Below are 24,640 nucleotides of genomic sequence, written 5' to 3' on the forward strand. Positions count from 1 at the left end.
AACTGCAAAATCTATTGCATAGGAGGTGGCCAAGGCCAAGAGTATAAGTTTCAAAAAGGACTTGTATAGTTATGAAAATAATTCAGGATTTGAATTGCTACTGGAATCAATTTTTTGAATATTTGAAGTGCTATTGGAATCAGTGACTGTCTGTGAGAGAGATTAAAATTTAAGCTTCAGGGCTAGAGAACAGGAGAGTTACATTGTGGGGAAGATTATTACCCATCTGCCTGATGCCAGGTTCCTCTTGATATGGGACTGAACCAACTGCTTGCCTTGTCCTCACTTTTTTTTTTTCCTCTGCAACCCTGAATATGTAAATATACAAGTCCTGAATGGTATTTTATTCATCTCTTTACAAACTTAACATGGTTATTGAAAGAGAACATACAATTTTCATTCCAGGTGCAAAAATAATTATTATTTTTTTTCCCCTGAAGAATGACTTTTCATACAAACCTGGAAAGGATCTTCTGAGGAACTGCAAAGGGCAAAAGAACAAGAGATAACTATACAAGTAATTCTCAGATTCTGAAGTCTGGAAGATTATTGCAGAAAATTTCTTTTGCTGATCTTCATTCATGATGTATCTGCTTATAGGACATCCTGCCTCATACTTCAGTCATTATGACGTTATCACCTCATAGGCTGTATGTAGCTTGAACAGCCATTAATTATAATCTGCCAAGGATATTATTTATCCTTAAAATCTTGGACAAAGGACAAATGTACTTAATACAGTCTTCTGGATTTGAAAGTAGATAGAAGTCCTCTGCCTCAGTTAGAATTAAATCAGAGCTTTAGGAAGGCCCTGGAGTTCCTTTAAGTTAAGAAAGTACTGAATTTACTTAACATATCAATGTGAGATTTATTTGAAATCCCTGATCTCAGATGAACAAATTTCTGTCTCTGATAATCCTCCTATTTATTTTCAGTAGTGAGAAAACAGTTTATTCTATCAAGATTATAAAGCTTTAATGGCAAAGTATCAGATAAACTTTTACTTTGCAAAGCAGCAAGAAGCTTTGCAGTGAAGTACATCACACTAATTCAGAAATTGATCTCTCACTGTTATTCTTCCCTAGCACTTGCTTCTTTAAGGTACAGAGGTAACTTTCTAGGGACGTGCACATTCCACTGGAAAACCTTTGTTATGAGCTGTATCAGAGGGGTCCTATAATGCTGAAGAGCTGTGCATATTCTTTATTCAGCAGAGTGGTTAAAACATAGATTCCATAGCCTTTGGAAACTTCTGCTGAGGCTGTGATTCAAGGAGTAATGGGTTATTTGCAGATCTGTTTGCTGAACTTTGTTCAGAATTTAAAGATTCAACTTCTTAAACATTCAACTTTTGAATATTTGACACTTCTTGTACTTTGGGATCAGCAGATTGGTATCTTGCTGGAGAACTCCACTAGTTCATTCCTTAATAGACCTCCCAGGGTAGCAGCTACTCAGTGCTGCCATCTCAGAAGTAATGATGAATAGCAAGCTGGGCTTTCAAGCATTGCTAGAGCGTACTTTCTGGATCGTCTAGGGAAAGACTGACAATATAAAACCACCAAATCTAGTTTGAAGTTAAAGAGATCAGAGTGCCATAGGTACATAAGCAGATGACCCATTGCATTGACTTATGTGCTAAGAAATGCTATTTTATGGTTTTGCTTGCCTCAGGAGAACAGCATACCTCCATAATAGCATTAAGAAAGTATCTCCACAGAATATTCACTGGTTATATTTGTTTGCAGGGAAGGGTGTGTTTATTTTTATTATTATTATTTTTAATCAGTTGAGTCAACTAAAATTTGTGGATGAGCACCTTATGTTTGAGAATGTTTAGAACATAGGTTATACATGGGAAGGTTAGGAAAAAGATTTATCAGTTAAAAAAAAAAAAAAAAAAAAAAAAGAGAAGAGAAAAAGAGGAAAACTATAGACCGGCCAGTTTAACTTGAATTTCTTTAAAGAACTGAAAGTATCAGTCTATTTTTAAACTCCATAAATAAATAAATAAGAGTAACAGCCAGCACAGATCTGTAAGGAGCAAATCATGTACAGCTAATCTTATTTTTTCTAATACTGTAGCAGGAACTTTGGATGAAGTAATAGCAGAATGTTTCTAGTTTTACTTTCATGCTGGCCCTCTTGTAATGCACGTTGAAGTACAGGGTCTAATTCTTATGTTGGTGAAGCATATTTATATGTTTAATTTATTTCTCTATATAATTTATTTATTGCTCAGTTCATTCTTCTACTGTGACAGGTCTCTAAAAGGCTCAATCATGAATTTTGGCTTTAGTCAGTATTTTTATTAATGCTTATTAAAGTTGCAGATGACAGCAATGTGAAAGGAACTGAGACTATGCCAAAGAACAGTAGAAGAATTCAAAATGACAAATTCAAGATCTTGGTTAAAAGTGTATTGCATTTGTCCCCATTGAAGAATTATTTGTTAGACTTCGATAACCTGCTCATTCACATAATGAAATAAGAGTTGAAATTTTATTCCTTTGGAAAAGGATGTAGCAATTTAGGAATTAACATAATTTGTAATTAACAAATATCACATCATCATAAAAGTATCCACACATTATATCACAATAAGATATATATATATATATATATATATATATATATATATATATATATATATAGTGCTCAGACCCGTGATATATTTTGCAGCCTGCAAAGTTTATGAAATGGTTTTCTGCTGTGCTCAGCATTGAGAAAGATCAGCTATTATGTTCTGATCTGGGTACTGCACTACAGTGAAGTATAAACTGCTTAGACAAACTCAAAGGGAAATCAGCATAACTTTCAGGAAAAGAAGGAAGAAGGGAAATGGGGATGTTTAGGATGAAGAGGGGATACATATACAAAAAAGTAAGGGAACTTATTCTACCACTGTGGAATGGGTAAAATAAGCAAAAATGATCTTAAAATACAGTAAGGAAGATTTAAATTAGACAAAGGAAGACTTCCTACTGATAAAAATCCTGAAGCACTTGACTAAATTATCTTTGGGATTACCTCTCAAAACCCTGTTTATGCCTACAGTTTGTATTTCTGTTACATGAATGAAGCTGTTGTACAATGATAAGTTCATAGCTTTGTGGATCTTTCAAATCCAAGCCGAGGCCGTCTTACTCATATTACAGTTTCAAATTCCCAAAGGTCTCAAGCCATATTTTTAGTATGTATATGAGTGTGTCGTCCCTCCCCCCCCTCTTTTTTACTTCTTTTTAAATGACTGAGAAGAAACTGTTCCCAGTCCGAAACCCTGGAAATTTCTGGAGAGGATTTCAAGCTTGTATTCAAGTTTGAATTATGCATCCTATATCCCTATCTGATTTGGAGCTATTTTGTGCAAGAAAGCATTTGGAATTAATTATTTTTTTGCAGATTTTAATTAGAAAAAGAATCTCACTGATTACATTCTCCCCTTCAATTAACTAAAATAATTTTGCTTCTGGGCTTCTACCTTGCATGCCAAATTGCAACTAAACATGCATAGTTAAGCCTAATGGTAGTATCCCTAAAAATAGAGGTTCAAAATGGCAATGCTCTGAGATTTTAAACTACACAAGAATGAACAATAATGCTCTAATGATTCAGGACAATCTATAAGATTCTTTTTTCTCTGCTATTTGTTCCCAGAAGAACACTTAGTTTTATATAATGCATGAATACTAAGATTTGTGGTGGGAATACTTCACATCTACAAATGGCTGTCCCACTGGGATTTGTAGCACTGTTTTAGATTTCTGTTTCCTGCTTCAGATTTCTGTTTCAGTTTCCTGAAGTTTCACAATCACACCAAATGCCTTTTCAGAAGAGTTCTGTTTTAGCACTTTTCTGCATTATACATAGTTCTCTTTATATACCTGGATTGGATTACACTGAATCACACTGACAAATTCATTAAAAAACATGGTCTTGTCATATGAAAAACATATGTTAAAAAAAATAAAATAAAAAGTCACCAGCATATACTAAATACATGCTGTTGTTTTCAAAAATAATCTGTTTATATTAAATATTGGATTTTTTTTTTCCAGGGGGAGGAGAAAGGAGGGGAGAAAGAGAAGTTTCTATTTGTACTCATAAAGGAATTAAACTTAAAATGCTGATGAATTAATATAAGAATGAAAATTAAGTCAGCACTGTCAAAACCATGACAGAACCAAATGGTCCCAGCTGATGTCCAACTAATATGTTTTCAAGTACCTTATTTGCTTCCTCCTTAATTTATTCTTTTTCAGACTCATTCTGTTTAAAGCAAGATTCTTGGTATATTCTAAAACAGCAACAACAAAAACAGTCATCATGATCTTCAGACATCTGCAGATCCTCACAGCCTACCTATGTCTGAATTGTGCTGTCTCATTCTGCCCTGCAGCTCCAATTCACTACCTTTTCAGTCAGTTCTCAAAGCCAAAATTGCTGTCTAGATTCATCAGGTCACACCTGGGTTACTACATATTCATTTTCTCTTGCCTGGAGGAATGCAATCTTTCTCCCTACACATCCATACAGAAGAAAGCAGACGACAATTTTTCCAGCTCATCTTTCACAGTTTTTTGCAGCTCTCTCTTGATTTTTCCATTGCATCAAAGAGAAAGCACTTGTCCTCACTTTCAAGGCTCTCACCATGCCCAACTTATCCCATTTTGTTGACACCAAAGAGTTTTATTCTTGGATCTGATCAGCTTTCTTTGCCAAGTGCTTTTGGGCTTTGTCACACCTGGGCACCATACCTGGGAGGTGTTCACCAAATGTTCTGCCAGTCATTCTTTAAACTTCCATCTGCCTTCAGAAAAATTTGGCAAAAGTTAAACTGCCAGTAAACTGAGTTTGTTGTATCATGCTAAGCTGTGTGCTGTGTGGTTTTTCTCTGTAGTCCTAGAGCCTAGCTCTGGACAGCAGATGATTCTGTATACGGTTTTCCACTAATATTAAACTGGGACTAAGGTTGTAAAGTTTTTTGAAAGTAAGGATTCACTTTTGTTCTGAGCTTGTGGATCACTTGGAAATGTGTCTGGGTACAAGGTCAATATAAAACATACTTAGTAATTCTGTAGTCTTATTGTGTCTGTGATAATTAAAGCTATCATAATATGACTACATGAACAGACTAATCATAGAATCATAGAATATCCTGAGTTGGAAGGGACCCTTCAGGATCATCAAGTCCAACTCTTGACACCGCACAGGTCTACCCAAAAGTTCAGACCATGTGACTAAGTGCACAGTCCAATCTCTTCTTAAATGAATAATGAAATAGTGGATATAAAACAGAATATAATTTTTTTCCCCTCCTTCAAAGACTGTAGGTTTTTGGTTTTGGTATATGAATGGAATGCTATGATATCAGTGTAGTATTGCTCTGTCCTGTTTGTTTTTGTCAAAAAAGACAACTTGATTGTAGTGTCATTCAAACTTTTCTTCATGCTAAGTGTGGTAATTAAATAACAAATAGGCAAATAACAGCTCTATGTATGAACATTCAAAAAGGCTTTTAAAATCTGTACTGGGCAGTGAGAGACATCTTTCACTAGTGAAATGGGATTGAATACTTACACTGGAAGGGAGCATGAGCAGCAGAGCACAGGTAGTATACAACGTAGATTAATGCCAGATGATAGTCACCTACATTTTTTGTTAAGTAGGAACAAAAAATGCTAGGAACAACTGAAAGTGGGATTTGGGGAAATTATCAGATATAAATGTGAAGAAAGAACAGGGTGGCTTTTACATTATTACAGCCTGAGTTGCTCAAAACCAACACTTTGAAATATAGTTCTACTTCCCTAAAAACACAAGATTAGTTTTAGGCTAGTTGTTTTTTCCTTTGTTTTCTCATTTATATATATATGGGGTGTTATAGAGAGAGAGAGGGAGAATGCATTTTTAGGTGCATCTTTTAGATGACAACAGTATCAATTCTTGATTAAATAATGTTTAAACCTCAGGGGAAAAAAGAAAATCATAAAGATTTCCTGCTAACCGAAAGTTGGAAAAATACTCTGATTTACTTAAGAATTTACACAGAAATTTCATCCAAGTGGTCCAATATCCTGCCTCTAGAAGTGCCCAAAGCCAGATTCTTCAGAAAGGCCCATAGTGGGTGGACGTACCCAGGTACATCTCCATGCACGCATCTGATCTTGATTTCTAACAGCTAGAGAATGTACTTCATAGTTTAAGTCTAGTTGTGATCTTCCTTCCTAATTTTCAATCTTCCTAATTAATTATCATTATTTATAGTGATACTAGGTAAGTCTGCTATCCACAAATACATTCACAACAGTTTTGAATCTCATTGAGTTTTGTCTGTAGCTTACTTTGCAGTTCAATTTGTTTTCAGCAACCCATTTTGTTGATTCTTTTGAGTGTCCTTCTGCTGTTTTAAATGTAAAAAATACTGATTTGCTTTTAACCTTCAACGATTAATGAAAGAGACAAAATCCAGAATGGACCTACAAAGATAATATACATTTTTTAATGCTTCTTTTAAGGGCTGCCTGGATTACATGAGATGCATTATCTGTATTAATACAGTAGATAATTGTGTAAGACTCCCTAATTCGTAGCAAGCATTCACCTGTAGAAAAGGTTGTAGTCATTTAGCTCTGGAAAACGCATTTGGCATTTTCTGTGGGAAACAGCATAAACAAGTACCCATGTGCTTGGAGTCATTTGATGGAGACCTCTGTAAATTACACATATTACTCTGTGTTTATCTCTTCCCAAGCTATGTTTTTCTTTTTGTTTTGCTCTCCTATCACCAAGCAATCAGGTATTCCTCAGATTGTTAATATTTTCATACACCAGTTGATTTTCTAAACACCTTATTAGATTTGCTGTATGAAACACCCCAACTAACATACAAAAAGAGAGAAAGAAAGTAAAAATCTATATTTTTTTTCCACGTAAAGTAAAGAACAGCAAAGAAGGTCAGCTGTAAATCTGGAAAAATAAAATATTGACTCAGATAACCTGGGGTCATTTGCAGTGTCTTTTTCAAAGCCAGCAGAATCGATGCCTGTTCTCACATGACTCACTGGGCTCTGCATTGGGTTGGTAAGAGTCTCACATAGCATGACACTAATTTTTTTAGACAGAAACTAATTAACTTCTCACTGAGACTTAGGGGAAGTTCTAGCTAGTAATCATTGGGACAATTGCTCCTAAAAGTAGTCAATCAAAGAGCTGAATGCATTGAATCATAAAGCCAAGAGAGAGCTCATTTTCAGTGGAGACAGCTCTTGCTGAAGTAGTATTAGACTTCTGTTATCAGATCTCTCTTTTGACAGCTGGTGAATGCAGAAGCATGCAAGGATGGTGAAGTTTAAGATGCAGCTAGACAATATTTGATCCAATGTGAGCTGATTCAACAACTCACTGTTGCTGAAAGGGGTAGTTAGGCTCATTCCTGATTTTAAAATTGACCCACACAGTATCAGCTCTGGCACTTGTGTCCTCATGGCAACTTGCTTCAACCCACTAAATCAGCAGTAAAAACATGAGTAACTGTACTAAAGAGACAGGTTCTTCCAGCAGCAACTGTGTTTCCACTTCTTTTTGAAAGATTAAAAAGCCCTACTCTGATGAGCTCTTTTTTCAGCTGTTAGTTTCTCACCTGTCCCATGAGGAGCCAGATGATTCCCTTTGGCCTGTGTCTATTCAGCAACCTTTCCTTATGCACGTATTTGAGAAGTATACTGAAACACCACTAGCAACTAAGAATCAGCCCTGATTCGTAGCCAGCCTTCACTGAATGAGTGCTCTGAGTTGCATTAAGAAAGCTTTATAAAAATTTTAGTACATTTGTCCTAATACTGAAATTTCAATTAGAGCTCAATATGGCCTATTTCCCCTTTTCTTCAGGGCTAATGCATAACAACCACTGTAAGAGAAAACTTTATTCTCTGTGTAGGCTGTGGTACAGCTTAAACCTCCAGCAAACAGTAGGAGGAATGATTCAGCTGGTGTCAGGCAGTGATTTTCCTTTTAGATAACAGTTTATTTTGTATGGGTCATTTCATTAACTGGCCCACTGGATATGAATGTGTACCATATCTGAACTGTTTGCCACCAGACTCTTTTCATATCTTACTTGTTTAATGTTTTTCTCTCTCTAGATCCCATTTGTGCTGGCTTTGCTAGTTAAGCTACTTCTTAGTATTTCTATATTGTACGTTTTATTTTAGTCATATCTATTTACCCTGAAGACGGCTCAAGTGCTTCTGAAAGAACAAAAGCAGGCATTGGTCCAAGCTTTAGCTAGTCTATACTCTAGTCATAACTGAAAATATCACACATTTGGTGCAGAGAAGTACAAATGAGTAATGAGGTTTCAGCCTCTGCTGCAGGCGGTCTTGTAATGAATGTTTTAGAATGTACCAAAGTATGTTGCTACTTCCATCTGTTTTTTGTTTTTTTACCTTATTTTTATTTACTGCAACCAGTTAATCTACAATCCAGTCTTGATTCTTTTCTCTTGTTCTAAAATGGCACCACCTTGTGATCTTGTGCCTTCCTACTCTCATCTGAGTTCATCGCTAGTGCCATCAGTTTCTGCTTTCTGTCTTGCTGTGCTTCCCTTTCCGTGCCAGTGCATAGATGCATTCTGCTTGTGCTTTGTGAAGAACTACAAACATTTTATTTTCCTTAACTAAAAGCTGAGGAGCTTGGATAACTCCAAACACTTCAAGATTTTAGGGATATTATATGGACAGTAAATGTGGGCGATGCTCAAAGTATGATATCTGTCTATTGAAAGTTTCCATGCAGTTTTTGATCTTTCTGCTATACTTCAGTTGTTTTGTGTGTGTGCACCTCAAGCTGACTCCCACACCATGTTTGCATTTTAAAGCTGAGTGATAGTTTTTCTGCTTCCTCAAGAAGAGCTAGGTAGGTCTTGAGTGCCAATAGAAGGAATTAACTTAGCAGTCATCCAAGCTAGTGTTTATTGTCATGGAGAGGTTAGTGGCTTGGATTCCAAAGCAGTTTCCGTGTAGCCCTCTAAGGGATTCTAATTGTGTGGGAACCTAATTGAGTGCTTCATTGTGCAGCATAGATGTGGTTTGTATCATACATGGAATCATAGAACATCCCAAGTTGGAAGGGACTCACTAGGATCACCAAGTCCAACTGCTGGCTCCAAACAGGACTACCTAAAAAACAGATCCTGAGAGCATTGTCTAAACAGTTCTTGAACTCCGGCGGGCTTGATATGATCACTTGCCTGGAGAGCCTGTTCTAACGCTTGACCACCCTCTCAGCACAGAACCTTTCCCTAACCCCCAGCCTGACCCTCCCCTGTCACAGCTCCATGCCGTTCCCTCGGGTCCTGTCGCCATCCCCAGGGAGCAGAGCTCAGCGCCTGGCCCTGTCCTGGTGAGGGAGCTGCAGGATGCCATGAGGCCTCCCCTCGGCCTGCTCTGCTCTGGGCTGAGCAAACCAAAGGAACTCAGCCAGTCCTCATACGTCTTGTCTTCCAGACCCTTCACCATCTTCATAGCCCTCATTTGGATGCTCTTTAGTAGTTTTATGTCTTTCTTATATTGTGGCACCCAAAACTGCACATAGTTCTCAAGGTGAGGCTACACCAAAGCACAGCAGGACAACTGCTTCCTTTGACTGGCTAGCAATGCTGTTCTTGATGTACCCCAGAGTACAGCTGGTCCTTTTGGCTGACAGGGCACACCACTGACTTATGTTCAACTTGCTCTTGACCAAACCCCCAGATTCCTTTCCATAAGGCTGTTCCAGCCACTCCCCCCCCCCCCCCCCCCCACACACACACACACAGAGTTTTTATATATATCCAGGGTTGCCATGTGCCAGGTGCAAGATCTGGAACTTGCTCTTGTTAAATCTCTTAAAACTGGTGATTGCCTAGCCCTCTAGTCTGTGAAGATCTCTCTGCAAGACCTGTCTACCCTCAAGGGAATCAATTCCTTCTCAGTTACGAAGGGATGAAGGGAATCATTCCTTCCAAGTAGTGTCATCTGCAAACTTACTTAGTATGCATTTGAGTCCTACATCCAGTTCATTTACAAAAGCATTAGAGAACTGGCCCTAAAACGAAGCCCTGGGGAACTCCCCTAGTGACTGGCCACCAGTCTGATATAACTCCATTTATTCTGACTCTTTGAACCCAATGCATCAGCCAATACTGAGAAACCAAGGGTACTGGCATAGTGGTATTCTCAGGTGGAGTTAAGAGAGTAGTTTCTTCTCTGCATTGTCCTCCTTGTACAAGGGGAAGAGTCCATCGCTGCCTTAGGAATCAGGAGTTACCTGAGCAGCTCCTGAAGGCTGTCAGTGACGGATGTCATTCAGGACTCTCCTGGCTGCAAAGGGAATTAGGGCACTACTAAGTGCCTGGAGGAGTTTAAGGCATTTTGCAGCTCCAAACTGTAATAAGGTCTGCCAGCCTGCAGCCCAAGAACTCCCGTAGTGAACAGGGAAATAATAACTTTGGGCCAAACAGGCCATCAGTTTTATATACATCTCAGTCTGACCTCGGCAGATCTTTCATTTCCCTATAACCTCTAGGTGAATGGCTCAAAATTGAGCGTTCATATATACCATGTTTGCTGAGATAGCTTTAATTGACAATCCAGATGGAGAAAACAGCTCTTTTGGGCCTTTTAAAGCTGGTCAGTGATCAGCCCTAGAAAGCATGATTATGCCCATTTAGCTCACCAGTGCATACTGATTGCAAGGGAGACATAAAACTGGGACTTAAAGGCCGGCAGAAATGTGAAATCTTGCACATGGTAGATTGAACAGTACTTATGAAAAATAATGTCATGTTCAGAACATGATCACTGAACCATCATCTCTGTATGAAGGCTGAGAAAATAATGGTTTTTTTTTGTTGTTGTTGTTTTGTCTTCAATCTCAGTGAAGAATAAAATATCCCCAGATTCTTCCTATCACACTTTTTTTGCCCTGTTCAGCTGGAGCTTTACTGCTGAACTGGTTTAACAGAAGCCATTGAAAGCAGCTTGACTTCTTCTTTCAAGCCAATGATGACTTCTTTACAGCAGTGGAATTTGATATGGGAGCAGAATATTCTGTACTGATTGTCAGGAGCAGTTGCTACTATTTGTTGGATGTGAACTTAATGGATGAACAGCAGTGAGTTTATTTGCCAGAAATATCAAATGCTAACGAACAGCTTGCCGTAGTCCTGGCCTTGGCTTCCGTCATTAACCTGATTAGACCAGAATTCTCTGCAATGTTCTTGGATGTTCTTTCGCTAGTATTAGAAGGTCATTAAACAATGGGCATATTTCACAAGCTCCACTGGGATTTCTTTTAATTTCAAGCAGGTAGAGAGGGATTTCTTGTTTCATTTTGAAATGCAAATTTTTTTGTATGAGTTGGCAGATTCTCAACATGAAACAGAGAGAGCCTCAATTGACTGGATTTTATTGCTAACATTTTTGTTGTTTTCTGTTTTTTAATTGTAAAAATTGTAGCAGGGCAATGGGGTTCGTTTTTTTTTTTTTTTTTTTTTTTTTTTTGTTAAAGTATAACATTAACCCTTTAGAGATTACTTGAATATCATCTATTTTGTCTTCTTAGTTACTTGTTTGTGTATAATGACAAGGTGTCTTCCATAAGGAAAAACATTCCATCAAATATATACTGTTCTGGTGTTTGTTGTTTATAATAGTTGTTTATTTGTCTGTTGTGGCAAAAAACTTGGGCTTGGCAGCTGAAGTATTGGTGGGTGAATTGGAAGAGAAATACAAAGTGCTGGAAAACAATTTATAGCAGGGATTGATACTTCTCTGTTGTACGTGATGTAATTTTGTGTACCTTAGCAGTGGGGTAAACTCTTTCTCCTCACCCTCTGCATATGTCTATTTGTCTGGTTTATTTTATTAAAATACTTCTATGAGTTGAGTTCAGAGGTGAGCGTTAGAAGCTGATAATTTCAAGATATGGCACTCAGCTTCTAATAAAGGGCCACACTTTAAGCTCTGTGCAGTATTTTTAACCTCCTACCTGTAAGAGTTTCTACCCAGATGTTTTATATCTGTCCTAATGCAAATGTTGCATAAATGTTTCTGACAAATGAAATAGTGCTGTTGTACAATTCCTAAATTTGCTAACTGCATCACTAAAGCTGTCCATTAATAATGTCCTATTATCAAATCTCAGATTTTTTATTATATTTTGGCATTAGTCACCTTAATATTACCAGTGATGAGAGAGGATTTCTTATCTCATCACAGATTTTCTGGCAAACAGTAAACATTAACAAAAGATTCTCCAGTGGACTCCCCTGTGGTCCTGGTTGGTGCAGATGTGGGGAGGTGTGGTGCTGAATTTATCCTGTAAAATAGCAAAAGAAAAAAAAAAAATCAAGAATAGGTGTAAGGGATGGGGGAGAATGCAGGGCCCACATTGCTAGGAGCTATTCCAGTTCAGCTGATAAGTTTTGTAGTGACTTGCTTTCTGTGAGTCTTGTGAGTTCTGTTCACTGTGTGTTGTGGTGCTTACAGAAACAGGGCTTCCCACTGCAGGTAAAACTGCCAGATACATGGACAGAGCAGATCCTTCTGTAGCAGAGCTCAGGCAGAAAGGGCAGGTCAGAGTTCATTCTTCTAGGAAAGGCATTTTGAAATATGTAGCAAATAAGCTTATGCATAGGAGCCTCAGACTTAAGTACTTTCCCTTTTCCTCCTTTTTTTAATTCCACGTTTTTCTAGCCCTCTTGGTTGTGATGAGGGTTATCATAATGTTATTTCGTGTTCCTCAGAATACAGGCAGCAGGAGGTTATTGCTAGTGCTCAGAAGTATGGGCAGATGCATTTGCTTAAACATTTTTTTTCCCTGAGAAATGAGCTTGTACTACTTAAATATACATATTAATTATTTTGCTGCCTTCATTTTTAGACACTGAGCTAAGAAGCCTTTCCCACTATCCCCATCTGCCTCCCAGATGACAAAACCCAAGTAGCCTGCTGTCAAAACCTTCACTTCCCACTTGACAATGTCTGATGTTTTTATGTGGCTGTTGGTACAAAATACTGCAGTGTGCTGCATATTAAGAATGGGGAATAAACAAAATAGTTCTAGCTATGAGGTTAAGTAACCTGATGGCTTTTGAGACTCTATTATTTAATAGTGTAAGAATTTCTACATAACCCATACCATTTTCATATTTAATTCAATAAGAGTTAATTATTCAGCAGTTGAAGCTGCCACAGGGTTTCCAGTCTTGTGCACTGGCATATCATATAATCCAGTGCTCTACTGCAAATGAGCAAGACCACTTAGTCATCTAAATACATACATCATGTAGTCAGCTTATGGAGTTAGATCTAGGCAATTAATGAATCAAATATGTTTTGAGACAAATGCGATGACCTCAGTCATGCTGGATATTTGCTTTACAACGCACATTTATACTGAATCCATTGAGGCTATAAACAAACCGAGAATTTCTCAAACGCTGTCACTGGACCATGATCATGGCTTGTGCTAAGTGATGTTAAGAGTATGTCTGCCTGCTGCAGTTGCTCCAGCTCAGAATTTTCTCTGCCCAGCTGCTGCAGCCTTGCCTGGGAACCTGGGGTCTCTGCCATGAGGGATGCGGTTGCTGCTCTCATTTTTGCAGATACGGGCAGCAGTGAGGCTGAGCATATAAGCCAGAGACACCCTGGTGCAGCCAGCCAGGCACACAGACTGCTGTGGAACAGCACCTACATATAGGACTCAGATTAAACATTGATACAGACAGCAAAGTTCCCTTTGTCCTTGTTGGCTGGCAGACTGTCACTAGTGGAAGCACATGCACCATTGCTCTCTGCATTCACAAGCACACACACATCCACAGATCCCTCGAGTACCAGCACTTTCACCTTTTTCAGTTGTGTGTCAAGTCAAATGGCAGCATCGTGGTCATGCGTCAGTTGTGTCAAAGCACAGAATTGTGTCATGGGAAAGAGGAGCATCATAAGATTGCAGTGGGGAGAAGCTTGTAGTGGGGATTGTTTAATGCAGGCCTTGCTCAGACAGGGCAGCGACAGATTCCCTCCCTCTAGAGGACTCACTGCCAGATGGAGGTAGCTGGCAGGTCTTGGAGAGGGAGAGGTGCTGCAGTGTTTTGCAGCTAATGAATTACCAACATATGCAACAGTAAGAGTGAGGTGATGCCAAAAATCATATCCTAAATGATTCATAAGATTTTGACATATTTATTGTGGAAAAAAATCAAAAGTATTCCCAAGCCAGGTTTTGAGTTTTCAGGGTTTGAATGTATTTTCCCACCTCATCCCCTTCCCCAGATAACTAGAGGGTTTGGTTTTTGCTTCTTTTTAAAAATAAGAAGCTTCAATGGGTATTTAAATAAATGTTCCTGAATAAGCAAACAATGTACAAAAAAAGACAAAAAAAAAAAAAAAAAAAAAAACCACCCATATCCTCTTTAAGTTATTGAGAACAGTACTCAAACTGAACCTCATACTTTGAATTTCCATTAATATGCCTGAAAATAAATGTACAGTTGACTATGAATAAAATAAAAGGTATCTGTCAGTTTGCAAAGTATACAATCCAGTTCACAATGACATCAAGTAAACAAAACAAAATATTCCAGACTCGTGTTATGAATGACAGAAGTGTCTCAGACTGAGAATGCTGTGTGCTGCTGCTTGCAGCAATCTGTGGCACTGATCCTGCAGGGCTGTGCTGGCAGCACAGCTCATAATTCTGCAATACAGGGAATAATGCCTGGAGACCTGCAAAGCTCAGATCTGAAGCTTACTGATATTTGGGGGTATAAAGGTATGGTACTGGCATCCACCTAGCATCTAAAACGCTTAAGTGGGAATGTGAAACATTTCATTCATTTTTCTTCCCTTATAAGAGGTATCCTCTGTAGGCATAAAAAAAAGACCGCTCAACATGTGTTGTTTTTTTTTTGTTTGTTTTGTTTTGTTTTTAATGTAGGTTTGTGAATATGGATTTGAGATGCAAGCCCTATTGCTCAACGTTTGAAAATTTGAAAACATGGGTTTTCACCTATAATTTACAGGATGTTTTATTGAGCACTATTTTTTTTTTTTCTAGTTTGACAGATGGGTTTATTAACTTAAAACTTGTAAATATAGACTTTTAAATGTCTTATTATTATTGACTAATTTATGGAAGTAATAGAGTGAACAGTGCTTAGAAGGCATTCAGGAAAAATCATAGTCTTTTTCTTGAAGTGTATCTTTCCTTTAATACCATGTGGTATTTTACCTTACATACATTTGTCGCTGTAATGAAACAAGTAACTGAAAATAACAGCAATGAAAGAGCCTTTGAATGCACAGTGGTTCATTTTGCAAGTTTTCCTTGTGTAATTTGTGGATTGGTTAAATGGTCTAAGCATCTCTGCTTTTGTGGTTAGTTTAATTATGTGCAACGTATACACGCACTTTAATCCTGAACTTTTTACCTTTTACATGTATAACGAAACATGGAGAACATACTCTACAAAACTTCTGAGATTTCCATCACTTTCTGAATTCTTTTTGCTACCAATGTTTAATTATGGTTTTGCTGGCAGTAACTAAAATTGGCACCTAGTGGTAATTACTTTGTAAGATCATAATACTTACAAGATGTATAGAGGTTTATTTGCGTGTCTGTTTAATTTGCTGTTCTGGAAATTATCTTAGAATATATTATATTACAAAAGAACTATGTTGAACAAACTAAATTCCACCCGTATTTATTCTCTCTTTTTGATTACGATATGGTTTTTAACTCTCCATGCTTATTATATGAAAATCATATTTAAATAGCTAAGGCAGTGCAACTGTGTTTTAAGTGTGAGCACATGGATCAGACAAATCGTAGGAGACAAATGCTTATTTTCAGTTTCTAAGGAGATTTCCATGTTGCAAAGTTTGCATCTGCTCAGCTCATAATACCTGGCTGCAGGTGACCTTTCAGCAAGTTCCCCCTTCCTATTAAGCCTCTGTTGTTGCTTAAAATAAAGTGACTATTCGATAAAACTCAGCAGAATGCCTCAGGGCAACTCACTTCTAAGAAAACAAACTGAACCCATCAGATAAAGCCGTCAGGGCTTGGGCTTTATCTAATGCTGCACACTCTTTTATAAATTGATTCGCTCTTCTGCCAACCCAACATGTCCATGAAATAGCTTGGCTGCAGCTACAAGTACAATTATTATTCCGCCTGAGGTGATTTGTGTGGTCTTAGAGCCCAGCAAACATCCATTTATACTCAAAGAGATTGTAGATAAAGTAGACACAAGCCGGCACTCCAGGCAGGTGGGGTGACTGGCAGCTTTGCCGTACCGCAGCAGAGGCAGAGCAGCTCCGTGGACTGATGCAGTCTGGGCCAGTTTTCCCAAGCTGGCCAGGGCTGTGGCTACTGAGCCACCCTTGGGAATGGTCCCAGCAGGAAAAGTGAGAACCTTACTGTTAACCTTGCTTAAACAGTCTGGTTACTGACTGTAGGGAAGGTCTTCACAGGTATGGATAGCAGTGTGCATTTACAGAAACAGATGGCACATACCTGTTTCTTATCTATGAATCATAAATTTATGCAATCTTGTGAACATGTATTATGATAACTTCATAATTACATGGCATTTTTTGCAGTTATACCAATTCTTTGTAAACGAGTCGCTTTTTTTTTTTTTGGCAGGATTTTTCTGTTTGTTTTCCCCTTAAGAGTTAATATTTAAGTTCCTTTCTGTCTTGGAGTGAGAAGAGAGTAAATTTGTAGATCAGACACTAACCAATAACAGAGTGGGCAGGTTATTGTTTAGAGTTTGTGACTTCTCAAGATTTTTGTTATGGATCTTTTTTTTTTTTTTTTTTCTTCTATGTAGCCCTGAATAGACTTGCTTCCTAATGTAAAATAGAATATAGGACATGATTTCATCTACTTAGCTCAGCAAAATACAGTAAGGGTTAAACAGGGAATCATTTCAAAATTTAAGGATTAGAGATGAAAACAAAATGTATATAAAACTAAAAAAGCAGACATTAAATGCAGGGATATGTGTGGTATCTGAAACTATTTCAGTTTGTTCAAAAGGGGGGAAAAAAAAACACATCCCAAAAAAATATATATATAAATCCACCCAAACCTGTCTAGATTTCAAACTGATAATATCATTCAACCTGTTGTTTTTCTGCTTTTTGTTTGTTTGTTTGTTTTAAAACCAATAGTAACCAATGCAATAAATCAACGAGATGCATGAACATCCTGAATTGTGCTGCTGCCAGTGGAGGCACAGCCGGACGAATCACTTCAGTGAGACTTCACCTCTTCAAAGGAGAGCACTGAAAGTTGTTATTGTTTTGTCCTGCTGGAAAAAGATCCCACAGATGTTGCTACTACTTTCTTAAAATGAGGACCTAAAACTACTCCCTAAAGCCATTTTAATTAATTTGATTAAAGAAGAGTAAATAAATGGGAAAGAATTCTGAGACTAGAAATTCCAACTTGTGTCATGGAAAATGTGGTGACAAAGCATTTCTGGAAATTAAATTACATGTCGGAAAGTGGTTCGTGTAATGGTAAGAGCAAAGGAAAATAAACACATAAGCACTGGAAAATGAAGACAGTGTATTGAAAGAATATGGCAATGCAAGCAGATTGCTCTCTTCCCAGCCCAACACCTACCGGAGTTCACAGAATTACATGTACTTCCAACCACTATCATCAGTGGTCAGACAAAAAAATTCTTGTGTATTATTTACAGTACTTTCTATTTGCGGTTTCTGTAATGAGCAAAAAGCCACAGTTTCAGCTTATGGAAAGTGATAGCATTACTGAGCTTTCCCATCTGTCAAAAAGTGAAGTGAGTGAAGCCACTCACCTCTGTTGGACATCTAAATCCAGAAATGAAGGGTTATTGAAGCATGTCCCTAAAGACATGCAAACATAACTGTGTAAAGTACAGACAAAAATCTGTAGACTTTTGTTAGGAATATGCTTATGTACCATGTTGAATTGTGACCAGAAAGTCTGTATTTTCCAATGTTAACTGTACTGCCTTGTGAGCAGTGAGTTGGCAAATTAAAATGTTTCATATGCTTTTGACCAACACACAAATACGGAAGCTTCTCTGAAGCTCCTGTGTGAGCTTACCATGCTGTAAACCTCTGGGGAAAGGGTATGACTAAGTCATAGGTTGTGTGATGCTTGATCAGCCTGCAGGCTGTCAGTTAATGGGTTTGAGTATTACTAAACGTATACAATAAAACAAGTCTTTTTTTTTCTTCCCTTTTTTTTTTCTTTTTTTTCCCACAATTGGCACAGTGCAATACTATTTAAAGTGTGAAAAGAATTGTGCTGAAAGAAACTGTGAAGTGGCTGAACAGAGCTTTCCCCAGAGAGAGAATCTGCAATATCAAACATACAAACTGTAGTGTCCGCTGAGTAAGAGAAGGTACAAGAAAAACTCATTTTGAAGAAACAGAGATCAATATTTCCTGTAGCAAATGCTGGCAAAAAGTAGCATCAAGAAGAAAGATGCTGTAACATTAAAAGAAACAAGACCTACTATATTACTTACGGCATAGAAAAGGACTGCAATATTTTTTTTTAATGATTGGTGAAGTAAACTCAGTGCTTTGAAAGATATGGCTGTACAAGCATCTTAATATAACATACAGATGGATACCAGTCTCAGAATTTATCTTAGTTCAGTTACTCCAGAGTATAAAGCAAATATACTAGTAATTAAATCTTTCTTTTCTTTCTCCTCTTTCTTTCTCCTCTTTCTCCTCTTTCTTTCAGTATTTGTTAGCTAGAAACCATTTCTTATGACTTAGCAATAACAAGCATTGATTTGTGTGCCTTGTAATCTATTTGTTCTTACATGCATCTCACCCACACCCACCTACACTCTGCTTTAAGTACTCACTGCTACAGTGTTTGGGGGTGACAATTAATTTTTAGCATGTAATCACTGTGAGGAGAGGTCATAATCCTTCATTTTTAGCCAGCTGTTGTCACAATTTCACACTGACATTTCTGGCACAATGAATGAAAGATATAAAATTTGGCCTCAACAACAACAACAAAAAAAAGTGCTCCCTATTAAGTTGTTTTATTATATAATATAGAGAGAGTGATTTATGCCCTGTGCAGTACATACAGTTGTAGTTGGTTTCATTTTAGACAAAAATGTTAAATGAACTAATTAAGGAATAAGCCCTAACCAGATGGGTTTGTTGCTGCATCAGTAAATACAGGCCAGTAATAAATGATCTGCAGATTCAGTTTTAAACTATCCATGGGTAATTCTAATTAAATTGCCCTGCTGAAAGTACTACAGATTTAATACCATATTTTGGTGTATCTAATCCAGAAGAACTGCTGAAGTGTATTGCAGTGTGTTAGTCTCATCATGTTAATGGGGGCCCCCAGGGGTTGTTTAAAAGGTTGAAACCCTCCTTCTACCCAGAGTAGGTGAAGACGCCTGACAGAGGCAGGAGTATATCAGTGTACCTGCTTTCCCATGGGTAAAGCCTTAAAGTCATTTCTTTCTTTCATCTCTTTCTTTCAGTCATTGTGTTCTTCCAAAAGTGTCAAACTATGCTTTATACAGACCTTAGTTGGATATTGATTCCCTATAAAGGTGTGGGGGGGGGGGGGGAGGGGGGAGGGAAGGGAGTGTCAGAGTCCTGGATGACTTTCACTTGAAGAAATTGAAGTTAATTTTTGAGCTAATTGAACAGTTCGTTGAACAGTGAACTGAAGGGTCTGACATGTGGGCATGCGGGCTGACTGTTTTGGTAAGGGGGACAGAATGGGGGTTGGAAAGGTGAGGTACTGGGTGCACAGTGAGGTACACGGTGCACAGCGCTCTCCAGCTGCAACAACACTCAGTGGAGCTCCTCTTTGACCAATTACATGAAGCTCTGAGACCTTTTTAGAACTAAGTATTTTTTATGTGTTTATTTCAGGAGTAAGAAAGTCTTCATTAAATCCATAGTCCTTTGGAGTAAGAATGGTGAAAATCATCCCTCACTTTCGGTCTGCTCTTACTACAAGTTCTTGCTAACAATTCTGACACAAAAAAATGAAATAAAAGAGTCACTGGGCTTCATATGGCATAAGCAGGTGTTTGTTTCATGAATTCCATATCACCAGCTTTGCCACTTGGTCATATTTCAGAGTGCAGCCAAAAGACAATTGTTTTCTCATTTCTCTCCTGTTTTTGCTTTCTCTCTGTGTTTCTCACTGACCTTTTTTTTTTTTTTCTTTATGCCTTCCCCTCTCTCCCCCTCCCTGTTTCACTTCATTCCACTCTCTTCCTTTCTCTCTCTTGCTCATACACTCACACTTGCTCTTGCTCTCTTGCTTTCCGACTCTTGCATGCTTGCTCACTCTCTGTCCCTCCCACTTACATTTCTTGCCCTTCTCCTCCCCTCTTTCCTTCTCTCTTCCTCTCTTTTTATTTGTCTAACTTCCTGACTTTGTGTTATTTTATTGTGTCATGTGAAAAAGAGAGATGAAAATTCTGTATTTGGTTCTGGAAGAATCAAAGCCAATAAATAACCTTACGGAGTTCTGTATCAGTGCCAAAGTTTGAAATTAACAAAGTTCACAGTAATCACAGAAACATGTGGCTGTTCTTAGCGAGATCATCTTAACACTGGAAGAAATGTCAACGTCAGAGGTCACCTAGCTCTGTGTCAACAGGAGAAGACCCTGAGTCAGAGTTTACAATATGTTCTTTATTTAGACAATCCAAAGCATTAAATGATTACGTAATACTGCTTAGATCTTGCTAACATTTTAACATTTGTCCATGGATGTAAGGACAGGTACTGGGAGTTGAACCACACTTGGAGTTCCTGCCAAGGGAGGTGCTTTTCAGTAACTGAGTCCAAGAGTGAACGAATCAGGAATATGGGCATTTTCCCGCAAGCATCATCTAGGGTTTTGTTGTGTTTTAATTCATTTGTTTGTTTGTTTCCAAGGAGGATACAGCACATCCTTAATGTACTGATAGTATATAGTTAATAATGGACAAAGACAGTCATTTCCAGTAACATAATGTAACCTCATAATATTAGATTCTTACCAAACCCTACAATACACATACACTTATCACATATATGCAATACACATACAATATCTGCCTCACCAACTGGTGGCAACTTAATTAGCAAAACACTAATTACTAAAGCTATGGGATCTTCATGGCCCCATCTTACAAACAAGATCCTTTTTCCAAAATCAAAAAAAGCAATCTCTTTGCATTGCCCTTACCCAGAAACCTCCTCTCTTACTCCCACAAGCTATTTTATGTTTTATCCCCCTTAGTTCCTTTATTTCTCCTGTGGACTTAAACAAATGCTCACTCTTCCTTTTCTTTTTTTTCAGATTTTACTTATCTTTCTTTTTTTTTATTTCATTGACTGCTGGTCTCTCCGGTGGGTCAAGAAAGCCACTTAGAGGGGTTTGGTTTGTTCACCTTTTTACCTCCTGACCTACCATTATCCAGTGCAGGATAAGAAGAGTTTTTAAAATCTGTTCTTTTTGTTTCTGTTGAGCAGGATTTCCTCTTACATCACACTTCTTACTAGTCTCCAGATTTGGGAAGCATGTAAAGTACTTTATTATTTAACCTTATTAAAAAAAAGGAGCATAACATTATTGAGATCTATTTCTTCTCAATGTGTAAGCCTCCTTAATTTAGACCAAGGCAGTCTCCACAAAAACACTGGTGTCTTAGCAAGATTATATGATTTAAAAAATATTTTCATGGTGCTGAGCGTAGCATTGCTGAACTTTTGGACACAAACAAAAGCTTGGAGACATCCTATAAGTGTGGAGAATGCTCACAGGAATCTGCATAGCTCTGATGCTCTGATCAGCAGGGAGATGAGAGATCCAGGGTGGAGCTGCAGAGACAGGGAGATAAAGAAGAAAGAGACATTTTGCATACAGTGGTTCATTTCTTTCTGACTGTTTTGTGTGTGTCAAGGCTTGGCTTTTTTGCATATCCATGTACTTGATATTTTGGGAGCAGTGGCATACCTTTGGTATATTTAGTTGATGTGTTGGTCTTCTTCAGCTTTTCAAGCACAAAGTGAAGCCTACACAGATAGTCAGTGCCCTACTTTGATATTGAAAGTGATATATTTTTTTTGTTTTGTTTTCCCTAATCTGTAATAAAAGAGGTGTTATCTCCTTCGTTCCCTTGATGCATTTTAGATTTAAACCCAAGACCATAGTATGTATCTGACAGCCTTAGGTGTGAAGCAAAATCTATTTGAAACTGAAATTGAAATGAATCAACTGGGGCAGGAAACATTTATGAATATTTTCTTGTGGGAAAAAGGAGTGTTGTCAGATTTAACACCTGCCATGTCACATCCTTGAACAAGATGCTCATCCTAACTTGTGATTTTAAGAGGATCTTGGTATGTTAATTGTAAAATGCAGATAAAGATAAATTTGTTAAAGTAATTTCCTTGTTTATAGAAAGGTAAGAAAAGAGGGAAATCCACTAGGGGTTCAGAAAGTCTTAAGGATTTTTTTTCTTCATTTTAGACAGAGTCTTTTTATATAAAAACTGAGTTCTATAACATATGTAAAGGTGAAATGGTGATTTGGAAGGCTATTAAGTGACTAGGTACAGAACAGGAATTTAGTTAGGTGCAGCTAAAGCTTCTAATTTTAGAATCTGATTTCACAAATACTTCAGCATATATCTAACTCTGCACACAACCAGAGAGGAAGCAAGCATAAAGTTTAAGCACATCCACATGTTCCTTTAAGACTTTCTTGTGCATTCTGTGAATGTTTGTTTTTTTTTTTTTTTTCACAAGTCCTGATATAAATTGATGGTAGCAATTAAGCAGGACAGCTTTGTTTGAGATTGTTTAATTCTATTTTGCAAAGATAAAATTCTTTTTTTGCTTGAAGTTGAAAAAAAAAAATCTGTGAAGAATTAGATATTTTTTCCATATCATATATTAAACATGGTTTCATAGGGACTCTTACTTCTTTTGAGGAACTTTTGAAATACATTTAAAACTGACTTAGCCTTTCTTATTCTTGCTTTCACTTGTGTCTAGCCTTGATTTTATTTTATTTTTTTATTACAAGCACTGTCAACTCTCAGGGCATGCTGTAACTGATTATTGTCTTCCAGAGACCTATATGGCTTTCACTTGTTTTTTTATTCTAGCAAGTCATTTCTCTATGGAGTTTTCCCTTCCGGTGCTGAATATTGTTTCAATATGCTAAGGCCCTACCATGTGACATGTTATAAACATACTGTTTATATGTATATTCTGCAGCAATATCTTTGAAAGGGGGAAAAAAAAAAAAACTTTTTATGGAAGTGGGAGACAAATAGATTACCTAAAGAAAAAAGTACCAGCAACAGCTGTTTTCAACAGTTTGATATCTTATTGCATACATGTGGCCTGTGTCTTATAAACATATTTCTGAAAATCAGGGGAAAAAAAAGGCACTTCTTTTCTGGAATTCTTACAAGGGAGTATCAAGAGCAAAAATCACTCATCTGTATCAAGTGATGAGCAAAGCAGGCTTGTAGCTGGAGCAATTCACTCAAATAAGGCATAGGATTATGTCATAACAATTTTATGTTTGGACTTACTCCACCAGGGCTGGAAATCAGAAAGCAAAAGATCTGAATAAAGCTGTCATTTTAAAACAAATTGTCCCTAATAATACTTTGTATTAGAAACCATACCTCTTAACAAAAATGAAACTATTTCAAATTATTTAGTCACCTCTGTGTGTTTGCTATGATGTATAAGGGGGAAAAAAAGTCTTTATATGAAATATTTACAGTGGTATCTAATTTCTTCACCAAATTTAAGTGACAACACTGAAAGTCCTTTGAACTTATGAATTTCATAGCAATGGTAGAATTATATAGCATGTATATTCTTGTGTCAAAAACTTCTCATGTTGAGAAACTTGAAATTCAACATTGAATTTATTTGATTTTTGCCCCTTGATGCAAGCTTTGCATCAGAGGAGTTCATCCAGAGACTAGGCTTTCTCAGTCATCAGTGAAGAAAACTGTGTTTTAACATAATCCTACAAGTAATTAAAAGACAATCAAGTACAGATATGACATAGGAAATTCATGAGGTATAATGCTATAAAGCGTATGTAGTTAGTGATTTAGTGAATGCTAAATAAAATAAAAATACCTGGTAGAAGAAAGAAGAGAGATTTAAATCCAAAACTGAAGGGTTCTGCAGTGTAGTAAGTAACCTTTTAGGAAATAAAATCTTATTTGTACTCCTAATTTCAGAGACTACGTTTGCAATAAGGTTTTGGAGGATTACTGGTGGGAGCCTCTTCATGACACGTTCCCTGCTGGAGGAACATTGCACAGAGCACTTCCTTAGTATCTTAATCACAAATACAAAATTATGTGGCAATGTTATGACTGATCTAATTATTTAAATTAGATATGGGATTATTCCAAACAGCTATTTTGAGATTAAGCTGCATTTCTAACCTTTTCATGGAATGTTATATCCCATTGCAGCTTTCAGATTATTTAGTATTTGTTTACATTATTACACTAAGTGAATTCAAGTGTATACCACATATGTATGCCTTAGTTTATGGC

This window comes from Anas acuta, chromosome 9 (genome assembly GCF_963932015.1).
Source record: "Anas acuta chromosome 9, bAnaAcu1.1, whole genome shotgun sequence".
Taxonomy (NCBI): domain Eukaryota; kingdom Metazoa; phylum Chordata; class Aves; order Anseriformes; family Anatidae; genus Anas; species Anas acuta.